The sequence below is a fragment of the Meleagris gallopavo genome, chromosome Z, assembly GCF_905368555.1.
Source record: "Meleagris gallopavo chromosome Z, MGAL_WU_HG_1.1, whole genome shotgun sequence".
Classification (NCBI taxonomy): Eukaryota; Metazoa; Chordata; class Aves; order Galliformes; family Phasianidae; genus Meleagris; species Meleagris gallopavo.
The window spans coordinates 26,068,147-26,083,690 of record NC_139435.1 but is presented as its reverse complement, the minus strand read 5'-3'; the positions used below and the strand labels follow the sequence as shown (position 1 = coordinate 26,083,690).

The 15,544-nt window shown below is 47.7% G+C and overlaps 1 protein-coding gene across 3 annotated transcripts in view; it reads right to left on the bottom strand.

The window, feature by feature from the left end:
* The window catches only part of KANK1 (KN motif and ankyrin repeat domains 1), a 118,427-nt gene extending 104,407 nt beyond the window's left edge, over positions 1 to 14,020 (bottom strand). Inside the window, exon 1 of one of the 3 annotated variants that reach the window (XM_085213075.1) lies at positions 13,872 to 14,020. The gene's annotated coding sequence lies outside the window, so the exon portion shown is untranslated. Of the gene's footprint in view, positions 1 to 13,720; positions 13,743 to 13,871 lie in introns of those variants that run through there. The other 2 variants (XM_085213074.1, XM_085213076.1) reach the window with 2 other exon arrangements.
* Positions 14,021 to 15,544: the final 1,524 nt, after the last annotated feature.

The following is a 15,544-nucleotide window of genomic DNA, read 5'->3' as shown; positions in this document are numbered from 1 at the left end:
TTCAAGCACTCTCAGCACAATTTCTCTTTTACTACCTGTTTAGCTCAAAGCAAAGAGGGAGAACAGAGATCCCTCTCTTCATACTGCTTGGGTCAAAGCAGTCAGCAGGACAGCTGGACAAACAATCACAATGCAAAGGGCTTTACTATGTGGAACCACACTGAGCATGCAGCAGATGTGCAGCCTGGCCAGCTGTGTTTTCTCACATCAGCTTTCTATCCTTTTGTCCCCCTCCTCAAATGGCTTTTCTTCCTTCCCACCCAAGCAGTCTCAGATGCATTCTTTCCCTGAGAAAAGGACGGCAGTTTCTGGCCTTACCACCAAACACAAGCATCAATGAAATCGGAGAAGCAAGAATGTTTTACTCTTTGAATCTGAAGACACCTGCAGTTCAACCTCAGGTGTGCTATTCAGAGCTAACAGAAGAAGAATGGAAGTGTCAGGAACAGATGTTCTCTTAATCACACCAGATTTTGCTCTGGGCAAAGAGATTTTTTTTTTTATTTTTTTTTTATTTTAAAGGTGAGACCATTTACTGAGGATGTTCCGCTGTAGCATAATCAGTTCCCATGAAAAAACTCCTCATCAGACTGGCTGGTCACAAGCCCCTCTCCATGCAGGTAACCCAGAAGAGTATGGCCAGAACAGCCAGAGGAACATGAAGACACACTGGACTACTGTTGGTGGCTGGTGACTGCTCAAGGGCGAGTCCTTCTCCACTTGGGATAAACACATTCTTTTCTTTTATACAGCATACATCACTACTTGGCATCTCAAGCTATTGCAGGATTATTTGCTTTGTTACTGATTAACAGCTCAGTACCAGCTCCCTGCTCCTATCTTGGGGCATCGTGACACTACCACTTATCTTACAGCTTTGCCCTCAGACGCATCAGACAAAAACCACTTCAGAGCTTACCAGGTACCAGCAATCTTACTGCCCCTCACTCTGCAGACCCCACAGCACCAGCCTTCCACACCCTAGAAGCTCTGCAGGGGAGATCAGCTGTGCCAACGTCACTGCAACTTGTGGTGAAGTCAGAAATCACTCCTTATCAGCAGCACTGGCAACCCCTGTAAGTACCAGACCGCAACAACATCAAGCCTGTGATTTGGCAAAAAAAAGTTAATTCGGGCCACCAGCGCTTTGATCCTCTGACAAATCATTTCCTGACACGAGCTGAAACAGCACAAAAGACCTTGGACATCAACCAGCTGTCACGACTGGGCGTGGAGCTGGCACTAAGGCAGCACTGCCAGAGGGAGAAGACTGAGATGGTGGGAGGGGAGCAAACAGCCATTTGCATTCACAGTGTGCTCCTTCTTCAGATGAAGCATCTTGCTAAAAGCTGATAGAAGGGGAGCCCACCAAAATTCACCAACAGCTGCTGCAGGAGATTCTGACATCACCGAAATGCAGTGTAGACTGCTGGATGTTACAAGCAGGAGGTGAAGGGAAGATGGTTTGTTTTCGCTATACAGAGGATGCTTAGGCACCAACAGAGCTCCCAGCACAGTGACCCTTCCAGGACCTTTGGGCCTGAGCTGAGAGAAACAAGTAAAAAGCCGAACAAAGATCTGAGACACCAGATGGGAAAAGCAAAGGCAGAATCACAGTTTAATAGCCCTCTCCTTTTATCCCACCTAAAAGGGAGCATTCATGGCTACCCACAACTAACCTAAAAAAATGAAAGAAAGCTGACGCTGTTTTTAACATCCTCCCTCAGAAATTATCCTGGTATGATATATTCATATTTTCCCCTGTTTCCACCAGTATATATGAAACCTGGCAATTACAAAGAAATGCAGCTTGAGAAACAGATTAGAGGTATAGCTTGCTACATAGTTCTGGTATGATGAACCCTTAATTAAAAACACTATTAATTGAGGGTGTTGAAAGAAACAGTCCACAATACTAGGTAGTTTCTCCCAGCCTTCACTGTCATTTAACTGAGGCATTTTATCACCAGGCTTTGGGAAACTGATTCTGCAATCCTGGATGGAATCAAACAGCTCACAAAACAAAGTGTGACAAAAGGAACCCTTGAGATGCCCTTGATGTTTATTAAGTTTCTTTTCTCCCGAAACTTCTCCTGGTGACAGACTTGTTGCTCTCCTAACTTCTCCTTAGGACAAGTTCTGGTGGCTGAACAGCTCTCAGATGTGCAGTTTGACCTGCCACCTGTCTAGGTCTGACTGCATGGTGTCTTGAAGCCCCACAGCACCAAGCACAAAACCTTAATAAACTCCTGCAGCTTTGAACCAGCCTCAGCTAGACCAACGACTGACACCACAAGTCTCTCAGGGCTCTGTTGTTGTGCAAGTATCATACAATCCTTGTGCACAGAAGGATCGCCATGCCAGCATGAGGAGCTAGAAGCATACAGACTGGGAAAAGGCAGGTTTAGAAGGATCTCTGAGGAAAGGCACACAGAGGAGGAGGCTAGAAATGGTTGCCTCACAGCCACACTTCAAGCATTAGGAAGCAAGAGTATACACACAGGCAACGTGCACAGTACAGCCTCCTCCCCTTTTCCCCATACAGAGCACGCACTGATGGTACTCTCCGGCCTTGTAGCCTCCTGCTCAGCCCAACACTTGGTCACAAGGCAAACAGCAGCAACATGCCAGCACAGCCCGCAGCCAGTGCCAGCCCAGCTCCCCAGCTGCTAGCCAGACAACCAAGCCCAGCAGGAGCAGGAGGATTGCTCATGGGTGCTGAACTGGGAGTTAAAGTACTGCAGCAACCTGTGGATGAACACCAGAGTCATGCAGAGAAGCTTATCCACACAAGGCATTCTGCTCATGTGTAACTCCTGCCACTGCAGATGGTCTGCAAGGTAGCAGCAAGAACGGCCATCCTCCACACAGGCAGAAATTAACTTTTAAGAGTCATGGGCTAGGACTTTTAAATGAAGTTTTGAAGAAGCAGCCACAGAAACAGATGGAGATAATAAGAACTTCTTACATCAGAGAAAAGTCAGCATCCCAGCTTAACAAGATGACTATTATCCTTTTCTCATGATAACTAGAAGCCTTCTTTTCCTATAGCTTCAGCTTCAACACCAGTGCAGACTACCATTACTGCCACTCACCTCATCCGACTTCAGTCCCAGCTGGCCATCCAAGGTGAATCATGAGGCAGCCATGGAGCACAACAGCTTTTCTTTCCCACAATAAAAAAAAAAAACCAACACCATAATTCCTAGAGGAACGTAAAGTGAACTGTGACTACACTTCCCCTGGAATGTTAGCAGCATCGTAGGAATCAGCTCTCAATTAACATGCTAATGAAAGGAACTCAGCAGGTCAGCTCAAAATAATATAAATCAGTATGCATAGCTAAGAAAACACCAGAGTGCAGCATACTAAGGCAGACACAGATGGGACAGCTCACACTGCTCAGCTGCAAACAGCTGAGAGGAGAACTGATGGAAGCACCTGTGACATGTAAAGCATTGACAGCTTTTGATTCCTGGCAGCTGCATGATTCTTCTTCCTCATCTCACATCCCCCACCTTGCAATGAGGAGAAAAGCACAGCCTAGTCATCACTTCTGCAATATCCCCTTGAGACAAAAGTTCAAGATTAACAGAAATCTGATGACGGACTGAAAACGCAAAGAAGAGTTACTCAAGACAAAGCTTTACTTTACTTTCACCTGACAGAGGAACCAGAGTTCAGTCGGAGCCAGCTCTTCCACTTCTTTTACTTTTCTTCCCTGCACACTCTTCCTCTTGCTGCCTCCTTTCTTCTATACGCTCTCCCAAGCCACTGAACAAACAGTGAGCATTCAGGGTCAGATGGAGAGAAGCAGCACAACTTGATGGGGAGCAAATAAAGTGTGCTAGATAGAGAAATTACAGGAAGTAGGATGGATTGGAAGAGCTGAAAGAGGAATAGCAAAGGCATGAGAACAGCAGAGCTGTGAGATGTTTCAGACACTTCTGGGCAAACATTCAAGGCCACGCAGTAAAGCCACCAAGAGCTGCACTGTACTCCATTCTGCAAGGAAACTGCCCTGGGCAGCTCCCAGCAGGCCCCCACATCCACATCAGCTGTTCCATCAGAGCTGGGGAACCAGATGTGTGGGCACCCCGCCTCTCCTAATCCCTCTCAGCCAATAGCTGCTGATCAGTATGGCTTAACTGGTCTCCATGAGGCGATGGCACAGATGGACCAAAAGAATTCAAGCTTAATCAGGAAGGTGGCCGGCTGGCAAGGGCTGCATGCTTAACCCTAAGGATGGATTCCATACTTCCAGTTGCCCCATTATGCACAGTTGCACAGTGCATGCAGAGGCATCCTGTTGGTACTCCAGGATTATCCTACTAACTCCCCAGAACTAGGAGGAAATTGATTTTTTCTATTTTTATTTTTTAAGGACACTGCGCTGAAAGTGGCATCGCCATGGGCTGCTCACTCTGCTGCAGGCAGATGCCTCTCACTGTGTGGCAGGTGAGGGAAGCACTATTTCAGCTATCTGACTTTAATTTACTTCTGCATGCAAGTCCAAACCCATCCCAGATAAGGCCAGTCTCCTCACAGCAGGAGCTAGGATGATGTACTGCACTTAATACCTCACCTGCAAGCCACTATCGCTTTAATTAGATTCAGTCAAATCCACAACTCTGCAGTCTAGACATGGTTTAGCGATTGTTTTTATGTGAGTAACTCATTGTGAGGGAACAATTCTTAAAGGAATTAGATAACTCATCACATGTTAAGTTTTATTTGGGTCTTACCTCAGTTTTTGGCAATGAAAGCCTCTCTGGCTTTTGATAGAATGCAGTCAGCTTTGCTTAAGTATTTAAGCACAAGTCCAAATGAAGATCTTGCAGAGGGAAGAAACTGTTAGGGTCACTGCGGGAACACTTTTCACATGTTCAGGAAGAGCGTAATAATACAATTTTGCAATGCAGCATGGGAACAACTCCCATGGCAAAACAGAAATTATATATATATATTTATATTATATTTATATATATATATATATATATATTTATGTATATATACAAGGGCTGTTGGATGACAGAAAATAGCAAAAGCCAGCACATAAATTTATTAATTGCAATCCTCGTTCCACTTGGCACCTCCAGCAGTTTGAACTGGGCACGGGGAACACCAGCTGGTGTTCCCGAGTGGGGACATGCAGGGCAGCACACCCTCCATCCCCGCCCTGCTCCTCCGCAGATGCGAGTCCCACAGGTGCTGTACCACAATGGCCATAACTGGATGTTTCACTAATACAGCACTGACCGTCTCAATTAACAGCTGCTCACAAAGGCACCAGCAGGCATAAAGAAACCCGCAAGTCGCCCCGTAGCTACTCTAGCAGTTGAAATGATCTTTTTTTCCCCGCAGCTCACTAAGGAGACAGCCCCGGTCCGCTTTGTGATGCAAATCAACAAGTTGCTTGGAGGAAAAAGGGGAGGAAAAAAGGCCTTCACTGAAATTGCAGGACAGCTTCCTCCCTGCACAACAGTCACCGAGACACCAGCACCCGCTCGGGCCGCACCGTGCCCCCAAACCCACCGCCCTCCTCCAGACCGCGCACAGCCCTCCCTGGCCTGCTCTCCGCTCACCCCCACGTGCCCCTGTCACACCGCTGACCTGCACGCACCAAGGAGGCCCGTACCAAAACTCGTGACCCGTGCCAGAACGCCAAGCTGCTCCTGAACCCCGGGGGCGGGGGGCTGACGGGCCGTAAATCACCGCCCCTCCACGAAGACGCGGCCAGAAGCGCACCGCTTACCGCTCCTCCGAGCTGCCCCGTCAGCCTCCCGAGCGCGAGAAGCCAGGAATGTGGGGGCTCCGATGGGCACGGGGACGACAGACACCTCCCACGGCTCCTGCACGCGGCAGCGCAGCCCCCGCCGCCCTGAGCCCGCACGCAGGAATGCGAGCAATGCGGAGCAGCGCGGGCTGGGGGCCTGCCGAGGGCGGGCAGGTACCGGGGAACGCCGGCACCGGGAGGCAGCTGTGGCTGCTGCGGGGCTCGTTGGGTCCCGGGGGATGGAGGAGTGCCGTCTCGTCCCACCCGTGCGTGTGCGTTTCAGCGTGCAAAGCCCGCAAGCAGCTCTGACGCTGCATCCCTGCTCTCTACCGGGGCTGCAGGTCCCCCGGCATCTGGCTGGCTGCCGACATCAAAGGCATACCAGCATCAGGAGTAATCATCGCACACACCTAACACTTCTAAAGCCAGCAAGCCTACGTTCAGCTCTGCAAGCACAACCCTGCCATCTCTTCTCTCCCAAGCTGACAGGAGGAACTGCCACACGGGGCACTCTCCAGATTTACTCTGGCAAAAACGAACAACCTCTCATAGCACGACAGGGGCACTCGGTCACCTGCTATTTCATGAAAGAACTCCACGTCACTCCCACAGTAACTCCCAGCCCAGCAGCAGGTTTGATGCTGCCGCAGGCACTGAGCGCATCTCCTCTGCGCACCCACCCAGCAACTCGTGACAGCTGTGGTGCGTGTGCTGGCACAAAGAAAAGCTTGTGTGCCTTGTTTGCCTTGACTTTTCCCAGCTGAGAAGGCTCCCAGCGGACATAAGTATTTCTGTGAATGTGACTGATCTCACACACTGCTTGAAAACATGACACGTTCACTAGCAGCAGCGGCATTGGGTGAGGAACTGGAAGACTGTATACATATACAAAGACTGAACAATAAATCTGAGGGCATCAGGACAGAGACTGGGAAAGCTCATTCCACATAGCTGAGCCCTTGTCTACCTGGAAAAAAAAAAAGCCTACACTACTAGAACAGCGTAAGAAATGTGTACAAGCTTTATCAGCCCAGCTACTGTGCTAACAGGACAAACTAAACTGCAGCTAATTGTACCTCCATTACTTCCTAGCAGCACCCGCTTTCAGAGATTCGCTGCCAGGGTATCCCTGCTGGTGATTTCATCCAACCTGGAAAGGTCACCAATACCATGCATGGAAGAGAATCCCAACAGATTGCCATCACAATGCATCTGTGGAGAAAACAGCCAACCCCAGCTCACAGGTCAGAGTAAGACTTGTACTCATCTGAAAAAACAGGAAACTTGTCAAGAGCTTGCCATTAAAAAAAGAAAAAACAGGTTAAAAGTTTAGGAATTAGTCCAACACAACTTGTCAGGAGAAGAAATGGAACTTAAATCTCTTCTTGTGTTGCTTTCTGTTAATCTTAGAAATATTTCTATTTTTCCTTTCCAGCCTGTCTGTAAATCTTCCTCTGAGACTGACTGTTGCTCTAATAGCAAACAGTCTAATGAAAAAATGTTAAGTGTGGTTTAAAAAAAAAAAAAACACACACACACACACACCATGAAGCAGGTTAATTCTAATCCCACTCATGGAAATCCACACTTAAAACCTGCAAAGACAATTTTTTATGCCTTTCAAAAAAGCCAAGACACTGACTATTCTACTCAAAACCTCAACATTTTACCAAGTTAACACTTTAAAAATATTAAAAAAAAAAACCAACTTGTTCTATGACAGAACTATGGCTAGAGGGCTAAAACTGCAATAAATGACTGACAACTTGGAAACTTTCTGCTTCTTGGTTTGTGGAAAACAGAAGATTAAGTACAGAATTTTTATCTAGCTTGAAATGCACATTTCTATTAACATCTTCACTGTGAGGTGGCTTCAGAGCTGAGTGATGACTGCTCTTCATTCACCAAGCCAACTTTTGGTTGCCAAGCTCTATCAGAGAGGTCAATAGTGACAGACAGAGGTCAAGGGATGTACAAAAAGTAGGAGAAGGGTCCTAGAAAGCATGGGAGCTATAGGAATCCTTCAACACAGCTGTTAAATCCCACCTTGGAACACCTGTATGATTTCCTCTAACATCCATATGCAGTTTTGAGAACCATCCTGCACTTAAGATTCCTCCAGCTATTCTGAGCCTTTTACTTCTGCTCTTTTGCACTGGACAGAATGAAAGACCTAAGCCTAGCATGCTAAGTGCCCTCTGCCTCCTGTCCCTGCTCACTCAATGACACAGCCAACACACACTGATGGAGCCTGAAGGGATACGCACACAGACTCAGCTGCACAACAAGTTGCAGTGAACCAACAGCTCAGTTTTCACCCTGGTCTGGTAACTGCAATGTCAACAAGGCATGCTGAAGCTATCTACCACAGAATACCGGATACAGCTTGTTTTTCTTTCTGGAGATAACTGGAGTTGGAAGTCGGATTCCAGTGAGTGAATCACCATCCACCATAGCACCACTGATAGGAAAACACAGCAGAGCCAACTCCAGCATCAGCTCCCACCCTGAAGAAAGGTTCAGCTGAGCACCTCTCAATGTATTTTGCTGCACCTCTTCGGGCACCACCACAAGGAAGAAAGCAAGGCTCTGCTCCAATGCAGCCCTCCCACAGCCAGGACCACCATGGGAAGCAAGCTGAGCCTCAGTGTAATGCATCCAGCTGCCATCAGAGAGACTGGGAGAAGGAGCTGAAAGAGTAGAAACTCACATAATAGCAAAGCACTGCTGAGACAAGGGAAAAGAAAAAAAATACAAAGAAAGCCCCACGGGCCTAAATTGACTTTGCCAAACTGTAAAACAGAAGAGAACTATCAACTCTCATTGTTCCAGGTTTTCTGTCGGATGCCTGGAAAACCAGAGGCAAAATTCACTACACTGTTCTGTCAGTAATTACGCCTAGGCAACGTCCCCTTACTTTTGTCCAAAATCAACAACTCGGAATATAAAAAGTAACAAAGGACAGTCAACATAAAAGCAAAAAGAGACTCAGTCTGAATGTACTCTTTTTTCCCCCCTTTTCCTCCAGCCAGATCTCTTGGCAAGTTCTCAGCTGAGCACTGACGAGCTGCAAAAAGCCCCAATGCATCGCTCTTTCTGTCCAAACCGGCTTGACTGGGAGTAACCTTCAGAGGTCCTCTGCGTTACCATATGCTGAAACAGGGATGAAAAGAGAAACATTTGCAGAAAGTCTACTCGTCTGCAGTCATTGGGGATATTTAACGCAGCTGTTCCAAAAACCGCTCTGGAAAGAGACACCTCCTTTTCTCATTTAACAGCTCAGAAGTGAATTAAATCCCTGAAAGAAGACCCAAACACAGAGCCAAGCTGGTGCCCCTCAACAAACACATCTCTGACACTGCCTCACTCCAAGGGCAGCTCTCCCAGCCATTACATTGCAAAAAAAAAAAAATAATTTAAGAAGTCACTATTTTAAACTTCGCTCTTCTGCCTCTGCATGGCTGCACGATGAAGATGGAACATGAGTGGAGGACAAGGCTTTCCGAATCTCATGTGCAGAGCAGGATGCTCTCACTTGTCATGTACGAGGATGTTCATTTACGGACCGAAACTTGGAACAAGTAACGCTGGCTTCCAGGAGCCCAACAGTGGGTGCAAAACCATCGCAGCCAACCTCAGCAGTGCTAACCCTGAGCTAAAGCAGAAAATTAGAAAGGGATTGGAAACACGCAGAAATAACAAAAAAGGCTTTAAAAAGCCCTTCAGCTTTCAATAGACTGAAAAAGCAGTATTCGGAAGAAGCTGGCAAATTGTTTACAGAGATAAGGAACGAAACGGCTATGAAACATAAAACACAGTTTTGTCCTTATCACAAGGACAGAGTATGATCAAGCTATGCAATTAGGAGGTGAAAAATAATAGGATAAGACAACTGTCGGACTGGTCCCACTCTAGGTCTGTGTATGTCTGCACACAGACGCATGCTACAAAGTCATTATCACTGCATAGTATCCATGCATGCTACCAGCTTGGTGAGGCTAAGAAGGACTGGACAAACGTGGGTAACAGCACTATCTAGAGCTACACAAAGAAATACTAACTGGAGTCTTCAGGGGAAAAAAAAATAAGCCCAGGGAATTAATGCTAAATAAGACCATGTTGGCTAATTACAGACCTATACAAGACATAAGGCAGGGGACAGATTAGCCTTTATCAGCCCAGTGTTTAAATGCTGCATATTTCTCAAAGCCCCTGTACAAAATCCCTCCGCACTGAGCAGCCTTACTGGGTCTGGAGCCTTACAGTTCAACTAACATTCTGGTTGTTATCCTCCCGCTGCCACCCTTCCCCCCTCCCTGGTGTTCCTCAGCTACCTTCTGCTGTGAGGAGCCAAGTTCTGCAGAAGAACCACCATCAGAATAAGCCACACTTGTGGCATGTTGGCACAGACCAATAACAGGACAGCAAAAAGCACAGCAGCAGCATCACTGCTGCTTCACATGGCTGCGTGGGTCTCTGGGCATAGAAGAATGCAGCTCAGAAAGAAAACAAGATGTACCCACACTCTCCAGCAGAGCTCAGGTTCTTACAACCAGGAGGGTGACCCAATACAGCCAACCACAGCCCCACCTATACCAGAACACTTCAAGAAAACCAGAACACTTCAATTTTGGGAAATGTTACCACCTCTCAGGTGAGACATCAGGGCTTAGGATTGGGTTCCACGTGCCACAGGAAACATGCACGTCAAACAGCTAAGGGAACGCTCGTTTGGGTTGCAGATGGACCTGACTTGTGCCAGCAGATCTGCTTACCTCAAGGAAGTTTCAACTGCTGGTGTCTTGACACCTCTGTCCTCAATCTGCTCACACAACTGAAGAATGAAAGGGGCATCTGAAATATAAACTTATGATTTATGTTTAATTGTCAGGTGTCCTTTTCCAGTACAGCTCTAATTAAGAATCAGAAACATTTCTGAATGCAGAAGCTGACAAGGCAAGCCTGCAGGAGCATTTTAAGTCTAACAGAATGCCTTCTTCTAATTCATACTTTAGCTGTATTACATGCTGGGTTTTATACAGGTAGGAGCTTTGGGACTGCGGTAGCCTGGTAGTGGGGGTGGACTGCAAGAGCATCTGATCTGGAAGTCTTTACACTACCAGTGAAGCTTAGAAAGCATTCCCAGTACTCACCACAGCACCCAAGAAGTCATCTTCTGTTTTCCTAAGCATGGAAAAGTACAATTGTAATGGGGAAGAGATGACTATCATCATGTACATCTTTCTGCTATTTTGCAGAGGTTGCCAAGGATAAGAAAGAATAAGAATATGCTCTAAACCAGTCTTCAGGTTTCTCTTCCAATCTCAACATCACTGTTACAAACACAGCTTCCCAGAGCAAAATACATGGACAGCATTCAGAGGCAGCAAATGAAATAGGAATGACAACTGTAACTCAAAATACAAAGCTTCACGGAGTGAACTGTACAAAACCTAAACTGCAAAATAATCAATTATTCTATTTCTGACTTGTACTACTACTTCCCTTTAGACCACAGTCTTCTACAAGCTGGGACAACACATATGAACAAGTACATATGCACATGCATGTTACTGCACCTCAATACATAGCATCTGTAACAGCAGCACAAGATAATGGTGGAATATCAAAGCTGACAAGCCTAAGTGGCTTCCATGATGAGATAGATGGCTCTTTGAGATGCTTAAATGCCTTTTTTAGAGCACTGCCGATTATTCAACCTCAAAACAAGAAACTTTTAAGGTGCTTAAGACAAATCATTTCCCAAACATGTTATAGGTTCATCTTGACTAGAATTATGATCAAACTGATCCCATTACTCGCAAAAGATACATAAGATTTTAAGTCAGAACACGATGCAAAAAAAGCTTTGAGTAAATCCTGAAAAAATATCATTTCAGGTTATTCACAAGCTGTACACATTGCACCTCTGGAATGTTAGGGGAACCACAGCTTTCCTCAAGTTGTCCACTTTGCAATTCCAATTGACCTCATTATTATGAGGCACATTATTAGCTTAACTCTTTTAGCTTAACTCTTGCCGTTCAGCCACAATGTACAAAAACCTGGACAAGATTCATACCCACACACATACATACACACAGAGCATTCAAGCCACCTGGGTGTTCTGCAATTCTTCCTTCTTGAAGGTATGCGGGCAAGCTCAGATGGATCAAACAGCCCAGTGATGCCTGAAACTCCCACCATGCTCCAATAGCCAATTCCATTAACTAAACGAGTAGGAAAAAAGCCTCCTTCTCCATGACCTACCACTACAATAGGTGCTGACACCACAAGAAAATTTGCAACTGTCCTCAATTAACTAATGCCTTGGTAACTAAAAGCACAGCTGGCTGCCCATTTCTCACAGCTCTGCGTCATTTACGAGAGACTCCTCATTTAGAAGTTTTCGTTTCACTGTCAGCATCCATTATTTAGATGCAGGAGGCACCACAGAAACTGAGCCCACAAGCACTAGCAGGAGCTCACAAGAGCATGAAAACTGCCAAAAATGCAAGCATCTGAGTGACGTGGAAGGCTCACCCTGCAGAGAAACCATTTACAGTAGGAGAAATACATCCATGGCTAGTCCTGCCCATGGAAGCATCATGTAGAAACCTGCTGAAGTGCCACCCACATGACCCATGCTCTGTCTTCAGTATAAGGACCGAGCTTTGCCCTTATAACTCCAGTGAAATTCTGAAGAAAGACACGAAGTCACAGGAAAGCTGGTGTATGCAACTTCGAGAACTAGTAAGTGGGAGCTCCTCTTCAGGCTGGAATGCTACAGAAGCCATTAACAAATTAACCACAGCAATCATCAGCAATTTAAAGGCAGTACTGTGTTTGCCACTGGAAAATCATCCACCCTAATGGTGTTATTTTCCTCTGGTTGGAGCTCCGACAATAGGAAGGGAAAAGCCACCTTGGGAAGGCAGGGGCCATCCTCACTGACCTGCAATGCTCCTGGAAACCCAGCACCAGTCTAAAGACGCACCTGAACAACACGTCAGAGTTTCCTTCTGCAGCCCCAGTTACTGTTCCAGGGTTCAACTTCTCTGAAATTCACATTACATCCATCAGCCTCCTCTCATCTACATGCTTTCCCTTCCACACAACACACATACAGCCTTGGATCAGGTCCAGTCCACCCAACAGAAGGCTGGAAATCAATGAGTACCACATCTGATGTTTGCAATTAGCAAACTGTCACGGTCCCCTTTGTTGGCCAGATAATATTCAAGTTTGTCAACCGTGCCGTGGACCTGCCGGAAGGGCCACAGCATTAATTAAAGTTAAAGGGAGTTTGAGAGCTCCCTTTAACAAAAAGCACAGTGCTGCTGACCTGAGCAGGAAAACTGAACATCGCCTAGCTTTATGCAAAAAAAGCCAGAGAAGTCACAGGACAGTCACTGTATGCATGGAGGCTTGCAATTATGCCTAAATAAGTTTTTAAGCATACTACCTATGGAGCTCTAGGAGCAGACGGTCCTCGTTACAGAAAGGATAAAACACTTTTCAAACACATCACGATGACTTTGAGCGCTTTTTGAGATCCGCGAAAAGCAGCCCAAACCTGAGGCACGTTCATAAGCCCCCAAATCTCCCACGTCTACCCCGAGAAAAGTAAAATCATCACTTTACTTCCAAAGCACTCACGGACCGGACCCGCACCAGAGCGGCCACCCCACGCCGATACGCGGCCCCTCCGCTCCGCCGCTTGCCGAGCCGCGCAGAAGCGATGCACCCACCGCCCGGAGGTCGCCGCGAAACCGCCACCAGCGCGCTCGGCGGAGAGCTCCGAGTTCGAGCCCGCACCGTGCAGAGAGGCGGGGAAGCAGCGCGCGTGGTGCCCGACGCAGCAGCAAGGTGCAGCTCCGCGCGCGCTACCCGGCCGAAAGCAGCGCACGGGAACCCCGCGGCGCGGCGCAGCACGCCACGTACCGCTGCCCGCGGACCCGCGCGGACGGAACCGCCGTGACCCGCGGAGCGCGCACCGCCGGACAGCGCCCGCCCGCCCCACCTCCCGGCCCTGCCCCGAGGAGTGAAGGGGCGGGGAGAACGGGACACCTCCCGCCCCCCTCCCACCGCTCACCTGCGAGCTTCGCGCCCGGGGGGCCCCGCCGCGAGGGCGGGCGCTGCCGCCCGGCCCCGCCGCCGGGGCAGAGCGCTCCGACCGCCGCTTTGTACCCGCCGGCGGCCACACTGCGGCTGCGCGCTCCCAAACGGGCGCCGCGCGGCCGCCGCCCCCCCGGCAGCCCCCGGCCGTCGTGGCACCCCCAAGGATCTCTGCCTCGGAGCGGTTCTGCGAGTGCGCTGCTGGGCCGGGGTCAGATGACGGAAGGGGGTTTCCTGCCTCCATCCTACAGCCGGGGTCACTCGGCAGTGGGGTGTGGGCAGTGGGGTCGTCGTCGGGGCTGCGAGGACAGCGCGGTGTGTTAGGAAATGACTGTGATAGCCAGTGATAGGACAAAGAGGAGGTGGCTTTAAACTAAAAGGGAAATTCAGATTAGATGTTAGAGGGAAAGTCTTTACTCACAGGGTGGTGAGGTGCTGGCACTGCTGTCCAGAGAAGCTGTGGTGCCCAGTCCCTGGAGGTGCTTAAGGCCAGGTTGATGGGGCCCTGGGCAGCCTGAGCTGGTGGCAGGGGGTTGGAACTGCGAGATCCTTTATGTCCCTTCCAGCCCAAACCATTCTGTGATTCTATGAAAACCTGCTCAGCAGCTCATAGCAGTGTTTTTAAGCTGTTGCCTTGATCTGTACTGGCCAGAACAGGCTGTCCCTACGGCCTTTTCAGCTATGAAAGGGTACAGTCCCAGTTCTGCAAGAACGATTTTTGGCGTAACTACTTGGGCGTTCAGTATGGATTGGTGCACAGAGGATGCCTACACTCTGAGCTTTGTGGTGATCCATACACTGTGGTGCTCTCCATGCTCCTTGCAGCCTTCCCTGCGCTATTCTGTTGCCTCCCAGTCCTCCCTTCCCACATCCCTGCCTTATCCCTCTGCTTTCCTTCTGCTCTTCTCCAGGTAATTCTACTTAAAACCTCCCTATTTCTTAGATGTTTTTGTTTTTGCAGACATGATGCCGAAAGCTCATGAATGGAGAACAGCAAGGATATTTTCCATGAGTACTGATCCCAAAATACAGCAAGGAGGACATTTAGGAAGTTTTGAAATGTCTCTGTTTTTCCCAGTGGAGCACACTCAGGTAGGAGCAGACAACAAATTACATTTTTTTCTTGTTCCGTGAAAAGCTGACACACTCAGTGATATTTCCATCCACATCATTTCCAGTATTTCTTCTGAAACACTCAAAACACATTAAAACATTTTAGAGATTGAACCATGCCAAATGTTTCTATAAGCAAAGCTGTTATCACGTTGCTATGAACTCCTGCTCAAAACTCCCAAGCTTTTATTAAAAGAAAAAGGCACTTCAAAATATTAATAGCACATATTTTTAGAAATACTTGCAGCCTGAATCTGTGGCCAGAGCCTGCAGCACCTGAAATGCTAGTAATTATTAATCCTGACAGTGCTAATTTTCTATCCAAAAGCATTTTCTTTATGGCTGAGCTACTAATGAGAATGATGAAAGAAATAGTTAAGACTGCAGTGAGCACCACTCACCATTACATGCAGTGTTGGCCAAAAATAAATTACACTCAGGCCAGCAAGCAGCTTCTTAGCATCAGCTCATTCGTCCAGATAGTTGGGTAAGGACCATGTTGTACCAGAAACTGTACAAACACGGAATTAAAGCACT